We start from the raw sequence: 17,971 nt of genomic DNA on the forward strand, positions 1-17,971 counted from the left end.
TCTCTTCTCTTGATTTCTTTATCATTCTTAGACCCATATTCCCCTTAGATGCCCCTGTCCCTCCTCCACTGTTACACCTTTTTGGTTCATCTTTCTTCATCCTGCAGTTGGCACACTTTTTTGAAAACCTTGTTTGTCAAAGTATCTTTCTAGTAATCCAGATAGCCCCCAGTTGATACTTTTAATGTGGTTTTGGTACAGTCATATAGAGCAGCATTGCTTTACAGAAATGAATCTGACTGAATCTGTCTGTTCACCAAAGCAGGGCTGACAGAAGGTGGAAAAAACCAGGTGTGTCTCACACTTACAGGTCTGAAAGGGGCACCGCTGGAGCGTTCTGTGCTCTCCACTAAAGCACCAAGGCGGTACTGAGTGACTAGCCACAGAAGGCATGTTAAGATGTTAAGGAGTCCCAGTTTGGCTGGTTTTGTGCAATCAAATGCAGCCAGCCCTGTTTGTGTATGAAGGGACTGGGCTTTCCCCAAGCCGTTGGTCATGATGCAAGAACAGACTTTCCCCTCTCTGGATCCCTGGAGTAAAATGGCTGCCAAGATATTTTAGAACAGAACTGGAAAAGTATGTACCAACCACGGGAACATGGTAACAAGAGTCCTTTGATATTTTTGTGTTCGCTGTGATGGACATGGCATCTGTTTCCTCTTAGGTGAGGATTCTGAGGTGTCAGTGGTTGATGCAAGCTTGTGACCCGGCTACTTCTGCTCAGAATACACGGTAGTGGCGGGGCAGGTGGGGGGTGGTGGCTCTGTGGATTGGGAATCCTTCAGGAACAGCACTTTACAGATGAGTTCTAGTGGAGCCCATCAGGGAGAAGAAAGCAACCAAACACAACGGGGAATGTTTAACAATTGAAACCAGTCCTTGCTTGTGTGGTCCCGTGTTTTACCACATCACTGTGAAAACGGACTGCTGGGAGGAAGACTGAAGGGCTGGCCATTTATGAAGCCAAAAACCTGTTGACAGCTCTTTATAAGGTACAGGAGAAAATGGCAAAGCTCTCAAAACTTCAGGGAAGTTACTTCATCGCTCTGATTATTGCAGGCCACCAGGCTGTTGGGTCACAGGATCATGGCTGCATGAGGATGAAAATAGGAGGGTGGCCTGAGCCAGACTCAGAAATAGTTCCAAAATGCTCTAGGACTTTCCAGGAGTTCTGAAAAGTCTTTTTGTATTTATTTTTAAATAAAATGGGGTTTTTTTTTTTTTTGGTTTTTTTTTTGCATTGAGAGCTAACCTATGCTCATTAAAAATATAAAATGCCAACAAGCAGAAAACTAAACAGTATAACCTCTGCTCTCACTGCCTAGGGTCAACCCTCCCCTTCTGACTGTGGTGCATTCTTTTTGTTGTTGTTTTGTTTCCTACGCTTTGGACAAAGACGTAATTATATCCATATGGTAGATACAATTTTGACTTCTTTTTAAAACTTCAGCTTATACCATAAGGCTCTTTCAAAGTTGTCATACACATTTTGTCATGTAAGTCTTAATGGCTGTTTTGTAGATTTATGCCAAAAATTACTTATTCATCCCTGTGCTGTTGGGCTGGCTGGCTTGCTTGCTTTCTTTTTTCTTTTCTTTTCTTTTCTTTTCTTTTCTTTTCTTTTCTTTTCTTTTCTTTTCTTTTCTTTTCTTTTCTTTTCTTTTCTTTTCTTCTTCTTCTTCTTCTTCTTCTTCTTCTTCTTCTTCTTCTTCTTCTTCTTTGGATTATAACTAATGAGGCTGTGTATAAATATTTTGGATTGATTTTCCAGAATTGATTCTCAGGGAGATCATTTACTTTTTATGTGATGGGCAGAATCTAGTGGATTTATGAGTGAACTCTTGCATGCTTTCAAAGGACGGTGTTGTCTAAGCCAGTGTCTGAAGCTGTTTGGCCAACTTAGAGGTGGGACCAGAGACACCCAAGTCATTCTCTGCTCCAGTCTCACCTGCAACCAGCAGGCTCAACCCTGTCTGGCTTGAACCAAACTCATATGTGGAATTTAAGAAACAGGACAGATGAACATAGGGGAAAAAGAGAGAGAGAGAAGCAAACCATAAGAGACTCTTAACTATATGAGAAAAAAACTGAGAGTTGATGGAGGGGGGGTGGGTGGGGGATGGGCTAAACGAGTGATGGGGATTAAGAAGGCTACTTGTGATGAACACCAGGTGTTACATGTAAGTGATGAATCACTGAACTGTGCACCTGAAACCAATTTTACCATATCTGTTCACTAACTAGAATTTAAATAAAAACTTGAGATAAAAAAGGGGGGGATCCTAGGGATTAAAGAAACAGGCCCTAATTGCTCTTCCGGAGCACAGTGTGTGAACTGATTCACAAGTGCCCTTGGGACACGCCTGTGCTCAGTGAGCTCAAGTGTCTCATTCAAGCGTTTTTATGACCGGGCTCCTGTGGGAGGTGGGGTGGGGTTGGGGGCGGGCTGTTTTACTAGCTGCGTAATCTTGGACAAGTCTCTTAACTCCTCCTCTGAGACTCAGTTTTTCCATCTGGCACTCAACCTCTTGTACCGTTGTTGTGACAGAGAAAATGTTTGTGAAAGAATTAACATAGCACCCAGTTGGTAGTGGATACTCAGTAAAAGTCAGCTATCATCATCCTTACCATCACGTGTGTTCTACTAATCTCTCTTCCCCAGGGCTTCACTCTGCCGCCCCCCTGTCCTTCAGATACCCCCAGCCACAGGCGGGGGGTACTGCTTCAACCACCACGTACCTTTCTGAAATCAAGATGTTTCACCCTTGATCTTGCTGATCTGACCCCCAGACTCACCCCCCCCTCCAGAAAAGGGCATCGCTCCGGACTGGCCCCCTTCACCTGAACTTACCTGAGCTTCTACCTTCTTTACTTCACCCTGAACTTAAATTTAGGCGTTGGCTAAGGCAAGAACCGCTCAGAACCATATGTCTGGAGAGGAGTGTAGAATTACGTATACCGCGTATCTGTGGTAAATCGGGAGCTGTACAGAACATGTAGGGGATTGTGCTCGTTTCCTTTAGACACTTCACTCTGGCTGGTTGGTAGTTGGCTAAGTCAGACCTGATCAGGGGAAGACCCATATCGCACAGCCTAGATATTCCCATTTGGCCAAATCACATAATCTGGGCAGGCCTCAGGTGTGAGCTGTGGGGAGAAATCTGGAAGGACGTGCGATATCTATGGGATGCTTTGTGACTGGTTATAATTAGAGGTCCAGGCTGGAGAAAGGCAATTGGAATCAAGAAGTTTTTTTTTTGTTTTTTTTTTTTAAGATTTTATTTATTTGACAGAGAGAGACAGCGAGAGAGGGAACACAAGCAAAGGGGAGTGGGAGAGGGAGAAGCAGGCTTCCTGCCGAGCAGGGAGCCCGATGCAGGGCTCAACTCCAGGACCATGGGATCATGACCTGAGCCGAAGGCAGACGCTTAACGGCTGAGCCACCCAGGCGCCCCTGGAATTAAGAAGTTCTAACTGTGGAATTTGCTCACTGAAAAAGAGACTGGAAGCAGGAAGAGGACATGAAATAGGAATTAGATGATTAGATGTCTGTCTTGATAACAAAGACAATAATGATGATAATTCTCACAGCCCTCTGTATGCCAGTCCCTGAACTAAGAGCTTTATATATGTCGTCCCATCCAAATCTCATTTAAGAGGTATTAGTATCATCCTCATTTTCCTGATGAGAAAATTGAGGCTTAGAGAGATGAATTACTTGTTCGAGAATATAGGCCTGTTAATTAGTAATGCAAGGCAAACCCTTGAATAGAATTTAGATCTGTTCTTCTCTAAAGCTTAGGTTCAGATAAATAAATCTAGCAGCACTGAGAAGGATAGATTACATGTGGCAGGGGCGGGGGTTACTGGATGCAGGGTGACCACCAAAAGAGTGATTTCAGTACTCAAGAGAGACATGAGGGTTTGAAGTAAGAGAGTTGCAGTGGGGCTGTGAGGAAGGTACAGATATGAGATCTGGCAAGCAGGTGCACTATAATAGTGTCTCCTAAATCTCAATGAACATCAGATTCTCTGTTCATTCATTCATTCATTCATTCAAGTAAACTCTACTCCGGATGTCGGGCTTGAACTCACAACCCCGAGATCAAGAGTCGTATGCTCTACTGACCGAGCCAGCCAGGCGCCCCTGTTTATTTATTTTTGAATGAAGATTCCCACAGCCTACCTCAGGCCTTCTGAATCGGAATCTCTGGGGGTAGGCTTGGTATTTTTACAAAACACCCTAGTTCTGAAGCTCTGCCAGGTTCAAGAACCGCAGCTCTGTTGACCTTGATTGAGATGTTTAGGATGGAACATGAGAGAGGGAGGATTTTAGGATGATAGCCAGTTTCTGAACTTTGTGACTGGGTGGATGATGGGTACCCTCCGCTAAGTTAAGAAATAGCAATAGTTTTGAAGTTCCTGTGGGGAGCTGGATATCAGAATCGACAGCTTGGAGTAGAGGTCAAAGCTGTAGATTAAGATGTGGAGATTGTTTGGTATTTGGACAGTGGTTGCTCTATATTTTTCATGGAATTTTTAAAACACTCAAACCTTCCATTTTTCTCTCAATAGTCAAATAATCACTCTGTACCTTAAATGGATTTCCTTTCTGCCCCTTGACTGAGTCTATTGCTCTTCAAATTTGTTACCATTTCTTTATAGCTCCTTAAGAGTCATGCACTATTATAACTACCTATTTGTACCCTCTCATCGGAGTCAAACCAATAACTTGTTAAAATAAAATTTATTATCTTTATATTTTAGATTAAAAGATTTAGGGAGGGGCGCCTGGGTGGTGCAGCGGTTAAGCATCTGCCTTAGGCTCAGGGCATGATCCCGGTGTTATGGGATCGAGCCCCGCATCAGGCTCCTCCGTTGTGAGCCTGCTTCTTCCTCTCCCACTCCCCCTGCTTGTGTTCCCTCTCTCGCTGGCTGTCTCTACCTCTGTTGAATAAATAAATAGAATCTTTAAAAAAAAAAAGAAAGAAAAGATTTAGGGAGTTTTTGCAACTTGCCCAAGGTCATGTGAAATCAAATGGTTAAGCCAGGACTTGAAACCAAGATTCTTTCTGACTCCAGGTTCAGAGCTTTTGGTCTGATCTTCATATCATCTTTGTAAAAGAAGCAGTACACTCTACCACCAGTAACTTTTGCATGCTAATTCCCAAGTATGTTTCAATACTGAAAAATTCACTTAGAAAAATGAGTTCAGTGCTTTTTGAGAAATGGGATCGTTAAAAAATTATATTTAGTAAAATGAATTTATGTCCACTCTCCAGACATCAGTAGGATTAGACTGATCAAAGTGCCTTTTGACCTTTGACCAACAGCATGTGGAGTGGGCTACCTTTTTTGTACTCTCCGTGAAAGGTGGGGGGAAGGGGTGTGGTGCTGGTTTTCTGTCTCTGGAAATTCTGTTGCATGGCCTCCTGGGATTTTCTCATCTTGCTTTTCAGGGTATATCCGGCTTGGGGTGGAGACTAAATGGACTCTTGGTAAGCCCACATTGAAAATATGGCCTAGCACCAACATTTTTTTCCCCTAGATTTGGATAAATACAGACATCTGCCAAGTCTTCTTGGTAGCCCTGATACGTACAAAAAGGGCTAATGAAAAATATGCAGGCCATTATGAAGATTGGCAGGTTAAAATTGATACACTAAAAGAAATTGCATTCTTTTCTACAGATGAGTCATACAGCTAAAACTGTGCAGTAGTATTTGGACCGACAACCATAATAATGATATTTAGTCTTTTTAAGTGGCAGATATCTAGATAACACTGACACTCAGATGACATCTCAGGCAACAATAGCCCTACTTTTTGTTATGTGAACAGAAGAAATGCTAAAATCATATTTCCAGAGGGATCTCAAATATGGTAACACTATCATAGCTTTAATAATTCCTGATAAATCGTGGTTACTAAAATTTATGATAGGGGCGCCTGGGTGGCACAGCAGTTAAGCATCTGCCTTCGGCTCAGGGCGTGATCCCGGCATGATGGGATCGAGCCCCACATCAGGCTCTTCTGCTAGGAGCCTGCTTCTTCCTCTCCTACTCTCCCTGCTTGTGTTCTCTCTCTCGCTGGCTGTCTCTATCTCTGTCGAATAAATAAATAAAATCTTTAAAAAAAATTTATGATAAAAATGACTTCAACCAGTGTATAAAACATGCAAATATTTGGGCTGTGATCAAGGAGAGAAAGCATCAGTTAATTTAAGAGTTAGGTAGCTAGACTTTGCGCCCGGATCCATAGAAGTGTAAAGTAAAGGAAATCTTACCTAGTGGTGAAAAGGCAACCTTACCATAAAGTACGTTTCCCCCAACCCCACCCTGCAAAGTACATTCCTTGTTCTCCAGGTGTGCCTGTTTATCCCCACGTCCCAGCCACACCCACTCCCTGTTTCTGGCTCCACACCAAGGAACATAGAAAAAGCCCCTCCCTTTAGGTCTCAGAGTATCTTGGAGTCACTATTGATTCTTGACGTCCTTCACTTTCCCACCACGTCTAGACAGATTTTCCAGTCTCTTTTCTATTCCATGCTTGGGACACAGTAGGTGTTAAATATCCAGTTGTTGCCTAGATTTGTTTTTGACTTTTGGTTTTTTATTTCTCCACATCTCTTAACCTGTTCTTTTTTTTTTTTTTTTTTTTTTTAAAGATTTTATTTATTTATTTGACAGAGATAGAGACAGCCAGCGAGAGAGGGAACACAAGCAGGGGCAGTGGGAGAGGAAGAAGCAGGCTCATAGCGGAGGAGCCTGATGTGGGGCTCGATCCCACAACACCGGGATCACGCCCTGAGCCGAAGGCAGACGCTTAACCGCTGTGCCACCCAGGCGCCCCCTTTTTTTTTTTTTTTTAAAGATTTTATTTATTTATCCGACAGAGAGAGAGACAGCCAGCGAGAGAGGGAACACAAGCAGGGGGAGTGGGAGAGGAAGAAGCAGGCTCCTAGCGGAGGAGCCTGATGTGGGGCTCGATCCCGTAACGCCAGGATCACGCCCTGAGCCGAAGGCAGACGCTTAACTGCTGTGCCACCAGGCGCCCCTTAACCTGTTCTTTTGATCCCATTTTATAACCTCTTGATTTTGTCCTTCGGTATTTGGCTGCACAAGCCCTCAGGAGGCAAGATAGTTCGATGGAAAGAATGTGGGATTGAGCTCAAATCTTTGCTCCACCATTTACTAGCTTTGTAAACTCCAGCAAATCACTCCCTTTCTTGGGTCGTCAATTTTACATCTTTAAAACTGGAGAAAAATGTCTGTCAACCAGTATCTCAATATTTGTCAAATGGTCTTTCCTGTCTCCTCATGGCTCAGTCCAGATCCTAATTCAACCATTTATTTGATTCCATTCTTTCTGGAGTGGAAAATAAAGCCAAGAATTATGCTTAGGAAGCATTTATAACACAAAGAACCTGAAAGAGGTGAGTTGGAAGTTTATATTGTATTTCATTTACTGTCATTAAAGTTACCGGTCAGGGCAGATTAAAACATTGACAGGTTCTATGCACAGGTAAGGTAAGGATGCTTACTGACATATTCCACATGTAAGTGAATTTTTTTAAAAAATGAAAGTGTCTCACGAACTCCAATAATGTTCTTATTTTTTTCCCATAGTAACTTCTGTGCAGCTTTAAAAAAATAGATAAAATTCTTTTTTTTTAAAAGATTTTATTTATTTATTTGAAAGAGAGACAGCCAGCAAGAGAGGGAACACAAGCAGGGGGAGTAGAAGAGGAAGAAGCAGGCTCCCAGTGGAGGAGCCCGATGTGGGGCTCGATCCCAGAACGACGGGATCACGCCCTGAGCTGAAGGCAGACGTTCAACCGCTGTGCCACCCAGGGGCCCCTCAAGTTCTTAAGAATAACAACAGTAACCACTATCTTTTTGTTTTTTTCTGCTGTGGGATTGCCCTTGCATATCTTTTACCTGTTCATAAAATCTGAGGGACTGGGTGGGATTGGGGAGAAGGATTATCAGCCAATTAATGTTTTTTAAATCCCTGAGATTAATAGTTTCTTGAGAGTTTACTGTATCTGGACCCTGAAAAAAACTATCATCTTCTACTTTCCAAACTACCATCTTCTGTGTGTATTTTGATGGCCAAGGTTTCTATTACTTCTTTGTGACGCTGAAATGAGATTTTTCTCCAATGTTAAGTTTTAGCCTTTTTGCACCCCTCCGACTTGTTAAAATCTTGTGTTAATGCAAGCTCATGGCAAACAATGTGGGTTGCCTGCCCAACAGCCATTCCCTTCATATGTGCTGCTAAGAGAACCCCAATATTGTTCTGTTATTAGGCCTGGTACCTTCATTAGTCCCTCCGGTGTACAAATGGGGATTAGGCTAAGGCAGTCTTAGTAATTTCTTTTTTCTTGGCAATGTTCTATTTAGAGACAGGCACAGTGTGGAACCTTGCTTATGAAATGTGAAAGCAAATAGGGGAAATTTTGGGGTAAGTTTCCTTTGTGCTTGAAAGGGCCAAAAGACAGTGGTTCCCACTTTTCTGAATCTGGCCATTGTTGGACGAGGGGGTTGGTGTCATGGAAGCTACCTTGAGATCATGGGGGAGTAAATCTGAGGACAACACTGACACGCTAAGAATCGCAGAGAAAAGTATGACAAGAGTCTGGGTCTCTGATGATGTCACCGAGTCATGGACTGAATCTGCTCTAGAACTACCAGGAGACAGTCCTTATTGTTGAAAGTAACTTTTAGTTGTGTTTTCTATTACAAGCATCTGAAAACATCCTAACTTACTAACTAACTAATGTTAAAGGCATCCCTCACATTTTTTCAGAAATGCTTAATAGAAATTTCTGTTGTTGGTTAAAAAATTTGTCCTAACTAGACTGAATTTTCCAGAAGTCAGTTGAGCTAATTAAAAACATGACTTCATTAGCAGTTGTTTGGTCTAGTGTTTTCCAAATTTCTATTGTTTACTTTTATGATTTTAAGTTGTCTTCCCTTTTCCAAATTAAATACATTCACTTAAAAAATAAATTTTCTCACTAGCTATACATTGAAAACCAATATTATTTGCCTTAAGGAGAAGGTAATTATAAAAAAAGCATCCTGAACAAAGAAATGTTATTAAACTCTTGCCAGATAGAGTTGCCTGTGAAGACTGAGCTTGAGGCTTGCTCTCTCTGTTGAAAAGAGAAACTAGGGAGAGTTATAGAAGTGGTAAAATAATCCTAATACCAACTGGGCCTATTTATTTGCCATAAGCAGAAGAACTAATAGAGAAAGTGAAGGAACACATCTGTTAACTACCTGAATTTGTCTAAGTATCATGGCTATGCCAGCTAAAATCATCTGGTATCTCACCAGTGCCCTGGTGGTCCCTGGAACTGACTCTCCAAAGAACCCTCCAGAGGCCCTGGCACCCTGAGCAATACCTACTGGAGTGAGGCTAAAGGTAATCCTAAGGAGTAGGGAAGGGCCCGAGAATCAGCCTTTGATTGACGTGATCATGATGGGTCACAAGAAGCCAATTTGCGATGTTTTATTATACTTGATACTAAAGCAAAGACAAGTAATCATGTATTCTTCCCTCCATGTCAGTGTTTTTTTTTTAACTTTTTGCAGTCATGTGCCTTATTGAGAATTCTGGAAAACTATGGTTCTTCTACCCAGGAAAATGCACAATTACACACACACACACACACACACACACACACACACACACAGAATTTTCACACAGGATCATAGGGCTCAGGGAACATAGGCTAAGAACCAGTGTTCTTTATATTTTATGTGCGTCTTCCTGTAGCTTACCATGGGATTCAGTTGAGTGCAAGCTGTGGTTGAGTGCAAAACACGTTTTTTGAATATGTCTATAAATGAGTAAGAGTAGTAGGTTAATTTAAATGCACTAAACTGGAGAATTACTTTCCCCTCAACATCTACTTTGAATAGACATAGGTTACACTGATACTGCCTTCCAGGAGGCTTCAAGAGATGAGGTCAACCTCTATAAAAAGAAAATCAGCCAACCCTGTAAATTCATCCTTGTAAACTTTGAAACACCACTGAATGTACCCAGTAAAATTGTCCCTGAGCAAGCAGACTCCCAGGACTGGATGGAGTTCGCAAGCGTTCCTTAGCTAGAATAAACAAAAATGACTAGGAACTTTGCATTGCCTTTGTCTGAACTTGAGTGTCTGGCTGGATCAGCCACAGCAGCATACCACACACCTGTTTGTCAAACCAAAGAGAAACCCGATAGGCACCTGTTTTTTACATTGTCAACTGAGCAAAGATATGACGTGATTCTAATTTATGATGTCCCATTAGTCATTAGAAACACCCTCCAGCTTTTTTACAAATAACTCTTCCCTTAAAAGGGATAGTATAAATAGCAAGTTGAAATAGACCATTTTAATCTCTAATTTTAAAGGATAATATTAAAAGCATTCAACTGCAGGGCTAAGACAGTAAATATACAGTAAGACCCAAAATAGTTTTTGGAACAAAAGTTCATGGGCTATGAAATTTCAAAAATCATAAACTAAGTGTTCAAATTTTTTTTTCTTTAAATTTGGCGTGAAACTGAGCCAATGGTTAATTTCAAACATTTGTAAATGGATAAATTAAGACATTTTACTCTCAAATGTTATAAGAAATGTTTGGATTAAAAGTACTTGATCAAAGAAATATTGAAGAGGAGATCTGGAATTGGTGATATTCACATGATATAATTCTTTGCATAACAAGTGTTTGAAAAATACTAAAAAAATGTATAAAAGGTGAAATGTTCATTATCTCTGAGTGAAGTTACTTAGGTTATATTAGGAACCACGTCTCAATTTTCTTTAGTTTTTAGTTTACTCAAGGTTTGTCCAGGAACAACTAAAAATTATTAAATGTCTCAAAAAATTTTTTAACATCAGTAAAGATGAATTTATCTGCTTCATTGGGTTGTGAGCTTCCATTTGTCTCTGGAAGGACTTCAGATTTAACTTCTTAATAATACCATGGAAGCCATAATAATGGCCAAAAGTGAAATATGAACATTTCATTTTTTATCTTTAAGAGTTCTTTTTCTTTAAAGCAAACAAAGATGGGCTAAATTTAGTTGATGGCAGACAAAGTCTAGTGATTTGGGCACAGAACCAGTTTGATGACAGTTCATCATGTTGACTTTCTTTGTGGCCTGTGGATATGTAAACTCTTCTCCTCAACTTAATCTAGAAAGTGGCACTAACCATGGGTAAATTGTCTTTACTAACACCGGAACTGTTCACTGGGTGAACTTTGTGAAGTGCATTGAAACATTCTTGATGAGTGTATGAGGAATAAAGTTTGAATAAAACAAAGTTTGACTAAGGCAATAAAACCCTTTCAGAGTTATAGAGAACACAAATTCATTATCCTTCTTGTAACAGTAGGTAAATATTGGACAAAACGATTTATAGGCTAGCAGGGACTGAAATTTAAGACTAGGTTGTATGAGATAATGAAAATAGACTGGAAGTTCTTTTATCCTTAAGGTTTATTTATTTATTTCAGAGAGAGAGAGAGAGAGAAAATATGCATGATTGGGGGAGGGGCAGGGCAGAGAAAGAAGGAGAGAGAATCCCAAGCAGACTCCCCGCTGAGTGGGGAGCTCCACATGGGCTTGATCTCACAACCCCAAGATCATGACCTAGTCCATAACCAGGAGTTGGATGCTTAACCAACTGAGCCCCCCAGGTGCCCCTACACTGGAAGTTCTTTTAAGGATACTTCAAACTGCTAAGATCAATACTCACATGTATTTGGGTACACATATATATGTCAAAGGGGTGTCTATTTTGTTATATATTTTATTCTCAAAAATTAAACCATGCCATCATTGAACAAATGCTTTGAGTTGGTAAGCAGTGATAAATATTTCCCAATAAATAATCCCCTTAAAGCAAGAGTCACTCTTATATCTCACTAAAAGTCCTATTTAGATTCTTAGAAATTATCTGGGCTCAAGGCAATAAATATACCGATTTAATCCCAGGGCAGTGTTTTTTAGTGTGATCCCAGGCCACCAACATGATCACCTGAGACCTGGGCCACATCAGTTTCCTATTGACCAGAACTTGTGGGTAGTTCCCTGTTACCTGCAGGGTTTTTTTTTTTTTTTTAAGATTTTATTTATTTATTTGACAGAGAGAGAGAGAGAGATAGCCAGTGAGAGAGGGAACACAAGCAGGGGGAGTGGGAGAGAAAGAAGCAGGCTCCCATCAGAGAAGCCTGATGTGGGGCTCGATCCCGGTACTCTGGGATCACACCCTGAGCCGAAGGCAGATGCTCAACGACTGAGCCACCCAGGCGCCCCTGTTACCTGCAGTTTTAATAAATGTCCCAGATGATTTAATGCACTAGAAGGTTGAGACTGTTGTGTTTGAGTGTAGTCACTGGGGATTCAAGTAATTTCTCTCCTTCCAGGAAGTAACAGTGACAAAATTTTCTATTTCTTACAGCCCTGGAGGGCAGATGGCAGGTTTTTTTTTAGGTGGGAAGGCAGAATCAAGCTGAAAACATCATTGCCTTAATTCCTCATAATCCCCTCCTCTTCCTTATTCTTGCCATCACTATAGCTGCTGTCATTTACTGAACATTCACCATATGCCAGGCATTGTGCTAGTAGCCTTCCAAACATGATCCCATTTAATCTTACAATGGGTTTTATGATTGCTAGGTTACCGTAGAGGAAATGGGGGCTTCAGTTTCTACAGCTGGTATAGGACAGGGCTGGGAGGTAAACTGTGTGGTTCCTGATGGTGGCCCTCAAAGGGTTGTGACAGTCTAAAAATAGAGAACTACTTGGGTGAAGGAGAGAGAGAAATGACATTTGTTAAATACTTTCAGTCAAATCAGATATTTTACATGCATGTTTATATTTACTGCTCTCAACAAACTGTGAAGTATTTATTTCTATCTTCACGTTACAGATATCAGCGCTGAGGCTCAGTAAGTTTACATATTTACTGAAAGTCGCTGCTAATAGTGGAAAGGCTCGGATAAAATTGTCTGCTCCCCACCCCCACCCTGCCCTTTCTCTCCAGCAAACCCCAGCTGTAGGCAGAAGAGTCAGACTGAGTAGGTTAAAATCTCCACTCTGCCACATAGTAGTTTTGGAATATGTGTGATTGACAAATGACTCAATTCCCTGTTCCCCCGTTTCTTCATCTGTAAAATAGAGCTAATATTGGTATGAATTTCATCTGGATTTCATGGGGATTAAATGACTATATCTATGTAATATAAATCACTTAGAACAGTGCCTGACATAAATCTAGCATTCTGCAAGTATTAGCTACAATACTAATAATTATTAAACCTTGAGAATGGCAATTAGATGGCAAGATGGAAAATGATTAATGTTAGAGAAAACTGCCAGAATCAGTTGTTTCTAGTTTTTTTTCTTCTCTTCTAGTTGGCAGGAGTAAGTCATACACCCTATCTTGTTGCACATAACGCCGGTAACCAGGGTTGGAAGAAATCCTTGTATGTAGTCATTGGTGGCCGTGATCGTAATCAGGGAAAAGACATGGAGGGGGGGGAATGGCACTGGGCTTTGAGCTCTTGCTTATGAAAAGGAGACAGAGGTTATTGCAATGATTCTGATTTTGATTCTGATACAATTTTATTGTTATAGGATCACAAGGTCTTGGGGAACGTTGGGAGAGAAGTCTGGAAAAGGAGGCAGAAGTTCTTATTTATTCATTTATTTATCAGAGCTTTATCTACTACCTCCATTGTGCTAAGGGCTACATAAGCATCAGAGACAAAAAGATGAATGACACTGGATCCCACTGTATCAATCCATTCATTCATTCATGACTGTGTGCCAGGCATTTACCAGGAGCTGGAGACACAACAATGAGAAAGCAGATATACTCTCCACTCTCATTGAGGTTACAGTTTAGCGGGACAGACTAATGCCTATTACAATATAATATAGTAGGTTCCGTGGAGGCAGCACTCGAATCCATGATCTACACGCTATGCGTGACCTTCCCATGACTTAAATCTGATCTCGTTATTCTCTGTTTAAAACCCTATAGTGGCTCCCAGTGGTGCCTTCATGTCAAAATCCGAGATCCATACCATGACCTCACAAGAGCCTTCAGCGCTGGCCATTTCTCTAGCCCCTTCTCTCTCACCGTGATGCTGGCCTTGGCTGCCCGGTGTTCTGTCTGGAGGTATTAAAATGCCCTGTTATTTCCAGACTTAGAGCCTCCAGGCTTTTGCGTGTCTTGTTCCCTCTGCCCTCCTCCACCCGGCCATCGCCAGCTCATTCCTCAGACTTTCCTCCTATTCTGGTTCAAGCACCAATAGTAAATACATTGTGCTAAAATTTTCTGCTTTGTGGAGAAATCAGCTGCTACTGGGCTTCACCTGAATGTCCGAATCACCCTCCCTCCTTCCATTTCACTGTGTTGGATTCGGGGCCTTTGCTGCTGGCTCCCAGAGCTCCACGCACTTATTTTTCTTTGCCTGATGGATTTGCAGTGTTTGTGGTCTGTCCGGTGTGGAGAGACGACCCAGGCTCCCACTTGCTGGGCTTGTGGGTCAGAAGCAATCCCCTCTGAGACATCAGGAAGTTTCTGTCCTCTTCCCAGCTCATTTTTTTTTTTTAAGATTTTCTTTATTTATTCGACAGAGAGAGACAGCCAGTGAGAGAGGGAACACAAGCAGGGGGAGTGGGAGAGGAAGAAGCAGGCTCCTAGCGGAGGAGCCTGATGTGGGGCTCGATCCCATAACGCCGGGATCACGCCCTGAGCCGAAGGCAGACGCTTAACCGCTTTGCCACCCAGGCGCCCCTTCCCAGCTCATTCTTAATCATCCTGCTAAATTCCCTGCAGTGTGTTTACACGACAAATGGGGTCAGAGTGGCATGGTTTGCCGGGTGTGAGATGGAGAATAATCTGTTTCCCTGCCCAGGTGGAGAACGTCTAGAAGGGCAGTGGGCAGTCAGGAACGTGGAGTGGGGAGCAGAGTGAAAAACTGGGGCCATTCGGATGAGAGTGTGGGACTTAGGTCACCAACTCAGGTGATGGACGCCCAAGAAAGAAGTCAGAAGGCAGAGAGGACGCGGGCAACCTGAGCCGTAATTAAGCTTGCCAGGGAAAGGAAGGGCTATTATTCTAACATCCTCATTTTGCCGAACGTTTAATATTCTTGTACTTGTAATTTCATCATTTATGTGATCAACAAAACTGAAAGAAATAAGAACTGTTTATGGAGCCCAAACCAGCCCCTTGTACTACCAGCTCTCGATTTCTAAACAGACAGAGCCTTTAAGAAAAATGTGGCTCTTGTTCCGAACCTGAGGCACAGCCCCCAAAGGGACGCTATTTACAGTTCTGAAAATAATCTTTTCTTTCCAAGGTGAAGGCTCACTGGGGGGCATATCATTTCCGTGATGAAGAACAGGTGGAAAAGAGTAGGCGTTGGTGCTGTTTGCAGCGTTCTTTGGATCGCAAGGAAGTAATACTGAGATCTTTGTATCCCTTTCAGCCCCATTGCAATTTTTTTGCCTGTGGCCTGATACAGCGGGCGGCTGGTTGGCTGTGTTAGTCACACAGTTACTTTGTGGTTGAGGCTGTGAGTCAAGGCTTCTACCTTTTGCTTATAGTTCAGAGCTGTGACGCAAAAGCATCCCTCTTTCCACGACTTGTCTACTTGATGGGAATTCTTCAGGGCAAACTTAGAAGGTCACAGACTCTCTTTAGATATTAAGTGGAAAAAGCAACGTTCAGAACATTGTATGTAGAACATGGCACATTTTGCATAAAAAGGAGGGGATATAATATGTATTTGGCTCTGCTCGTATTTGTCTTGCAAATAAAACACAGGAAGGATGAAAAAAGCTGTTACGGGTGATTACCTATAGAGGTTGGGGTAAGGCTCCGAGCGAGAATTGGGTTCATGTGTTTTTTTGTCACCTGGATTTCTGAAATAGGGTATCTATCACCTTTTCAGGTCTGTCAAGAGGCATGACTTGTTATTTTACATAATATAAAATAAGAGCAGGAAAACAAAGTCCATTCGGTATTACAGCATGTGTTTACTGCTGTGTTTGCTTTCAGGGTATACAAAACCTTCCAGCAGCGTCGGATCTTCCAGTCACTCATTGAAGCTGTCGTGTTTAGAGCGCCAGTTACTTCCCTACCGCAATCCCTTCAGCTGCCCTTCTAGGCAGGTAAGACTGTTCATCGTTTTGAGATGAGGAGACCAAGCCTTAGAAACGTGAGCTGACCAAACTAAGCCCAGAGAGTTGGAAGTGTCAGAGCCGGCCACCAGCAAGCTCTGACTTCAGATCCAGAGTACTTTTCCCTACAATAAGCTGACCACACCTTCGTGATTGCAGATGTGTTCATTCCATCCAGGAGCCAAAGTACACATCCAGTCAATAAATATTTATTGAATACCTGCCATGGACGAGGCACTGTGACAATCCTTGTTGATGTGAGAAAAGTAAGAGTCGTGAAGACAGGCAAGAGAGCAATGAAGCCCAATACTGGGCAGGGGGTGCTTTGGATGGAATGAAGCACAGGGAGGGTGGCAGGGCATAAAGGACGTTTCATCGAACTGGGGAAGTTCATGGCAGTTTTCCCGGAGATGAGTCTTGGAGGACAAATGGTATTTAGTTAGGTCCTCCCAGTGAGGGTCAAGTGCATTCCGGGCAAGAGGGGACAAGATGTACCAAAGCACAGAGTTCTGAAAGGACACTACATTTGAGAAAGGGTCAATAGTTGGGCATGCCTACAGCGTGTGGAAAGAAACAAGGCCAGGAAAGGGAAGGGTCTTGTAACACTGACACTTGTCACACTGAGTTATTCGGACTTCATCCTGTAGCAACGGGAAGCCATAAATGATTCTTAGTAGAGGCATGAAAAGACTAAACTTCGAGCTTAGAAAAATCATTCTGGCAGGAGATGATGAACTGAAAAGGGGCCAGGGTTGATGTTGGAGGACTGGTTGGAGCAATGTTACCATATTTTATTGTTTACTTGTTTGTGTGTATATATGTACTTTTTTAACATTATGGTTTTTTCCCCCTGAAGTTGAGATGTAACTTATAGTGAATTTTATGTCATAATTTAATTTGCAGCATTTTTTTCTCTCTTAAGGGTTCCCAAATACCTGTATGTCTTATAACCTATGGCATCTCAAATTAAATGAAATACAGTGGTCCAAGCAAGAGGTGCTCAGGGTCCTATCCAGGTCTCTGGCAGTGGGGTGATAAAAAGGGAAAAGATTTAAGCGGTATTTAGATCCTGATATGTTATTGATTATTAAGAAAAAAAAAGAAATGTGTGAACACTGTATAATATGCTGCAAGTTGTGGGGAAAAAGGGTGTGTGTGTGTGTGTGTGTGTGTGTTGGGGGTAGAATACACACACATACGTATTTCTAGAGATGCATAAAATGTTTCTAGAAAGACACACAAGAAACTGGTAACAATGATTGCTTCCAAGGAGGGGAATTTGGTGGCTGGGAAAATAGTGGAAGAACAATTTTTCATTGTGTTCTATTTTGTACATGTTATATTTTGAACTATGTATTATGCACTTGAAATACATAAAATGATAAAAAATAAGAGGTATTTGGTAGGAATGATTGACAAATTTGTTGACAGATTGGTTATAGGATAAAAGAGAGAGTGCTTTGTGTGTCAGGTTTTCTTCTTTTAAGGATTCTCTAACTTTTTAAAACAACTTTATTGAAATTTAACTTACCATAAATTCACCCATTTTAAGCGCACCATCTGATGACTTCTAACAAACTTACTGAGTTGTGTAACCATAACCACAATAGTTTTAGAGCCTTTTCATCATCCCAGGAAGACCCTCATTCCCATTAGGTATCCCCCTCCCCCCACCCCAGCCACAGGCAACCACTAATCAACTTTCTGTTTTTATGACTTTATCTTTTTGGGCCAATGCATATAAATGAAATCATATAATATG

The 17,971-nt window shown here is 41.8% G+C and overlaps 1 long non-coding RNA gene across 2 annotated transcripts in view; it reads left to right on the top strand.

Annotated features, from left to right (window-relative positions):
- Positions 1–548: 548 nt before the first annotated feature.
- Positions 549–17,971, top strand: part of LOC113260572 (uncharacterized) — an 83,678-nt gene continuing 66,255 nt past the window's right edge. The window contains exons 1-2 of one of the 2 annotated variants that reach the window (XR_008959888.1): positions 549–732; positions 16,088–16,200. This is a non-coding gene — a long non-coding RNA (uncharacterized LOC113260572). Of the gene's footprint in view, positions 993–16,087; positions 16,201–17,971 lie in introns of both variants that reach the window. The other variant, XR_003318025.4, reaches the window with a different exon arrangement.

This window comes from Ursus arctos, unplaced genomic scaffold, assembly GCF_023065955.2.
Source record: "Ursus arctos isolate Adak ecotype North America unplaced genomic scaffold, UrsArc2.0 scaffold_18, whole genome shotgun sequence".
Taxonomy (NCBI): Eukaryota; Metazoa; Chordata; class Mammalia; order Carnivora; family Ursidae; genus Ursus; species Ursus arctos.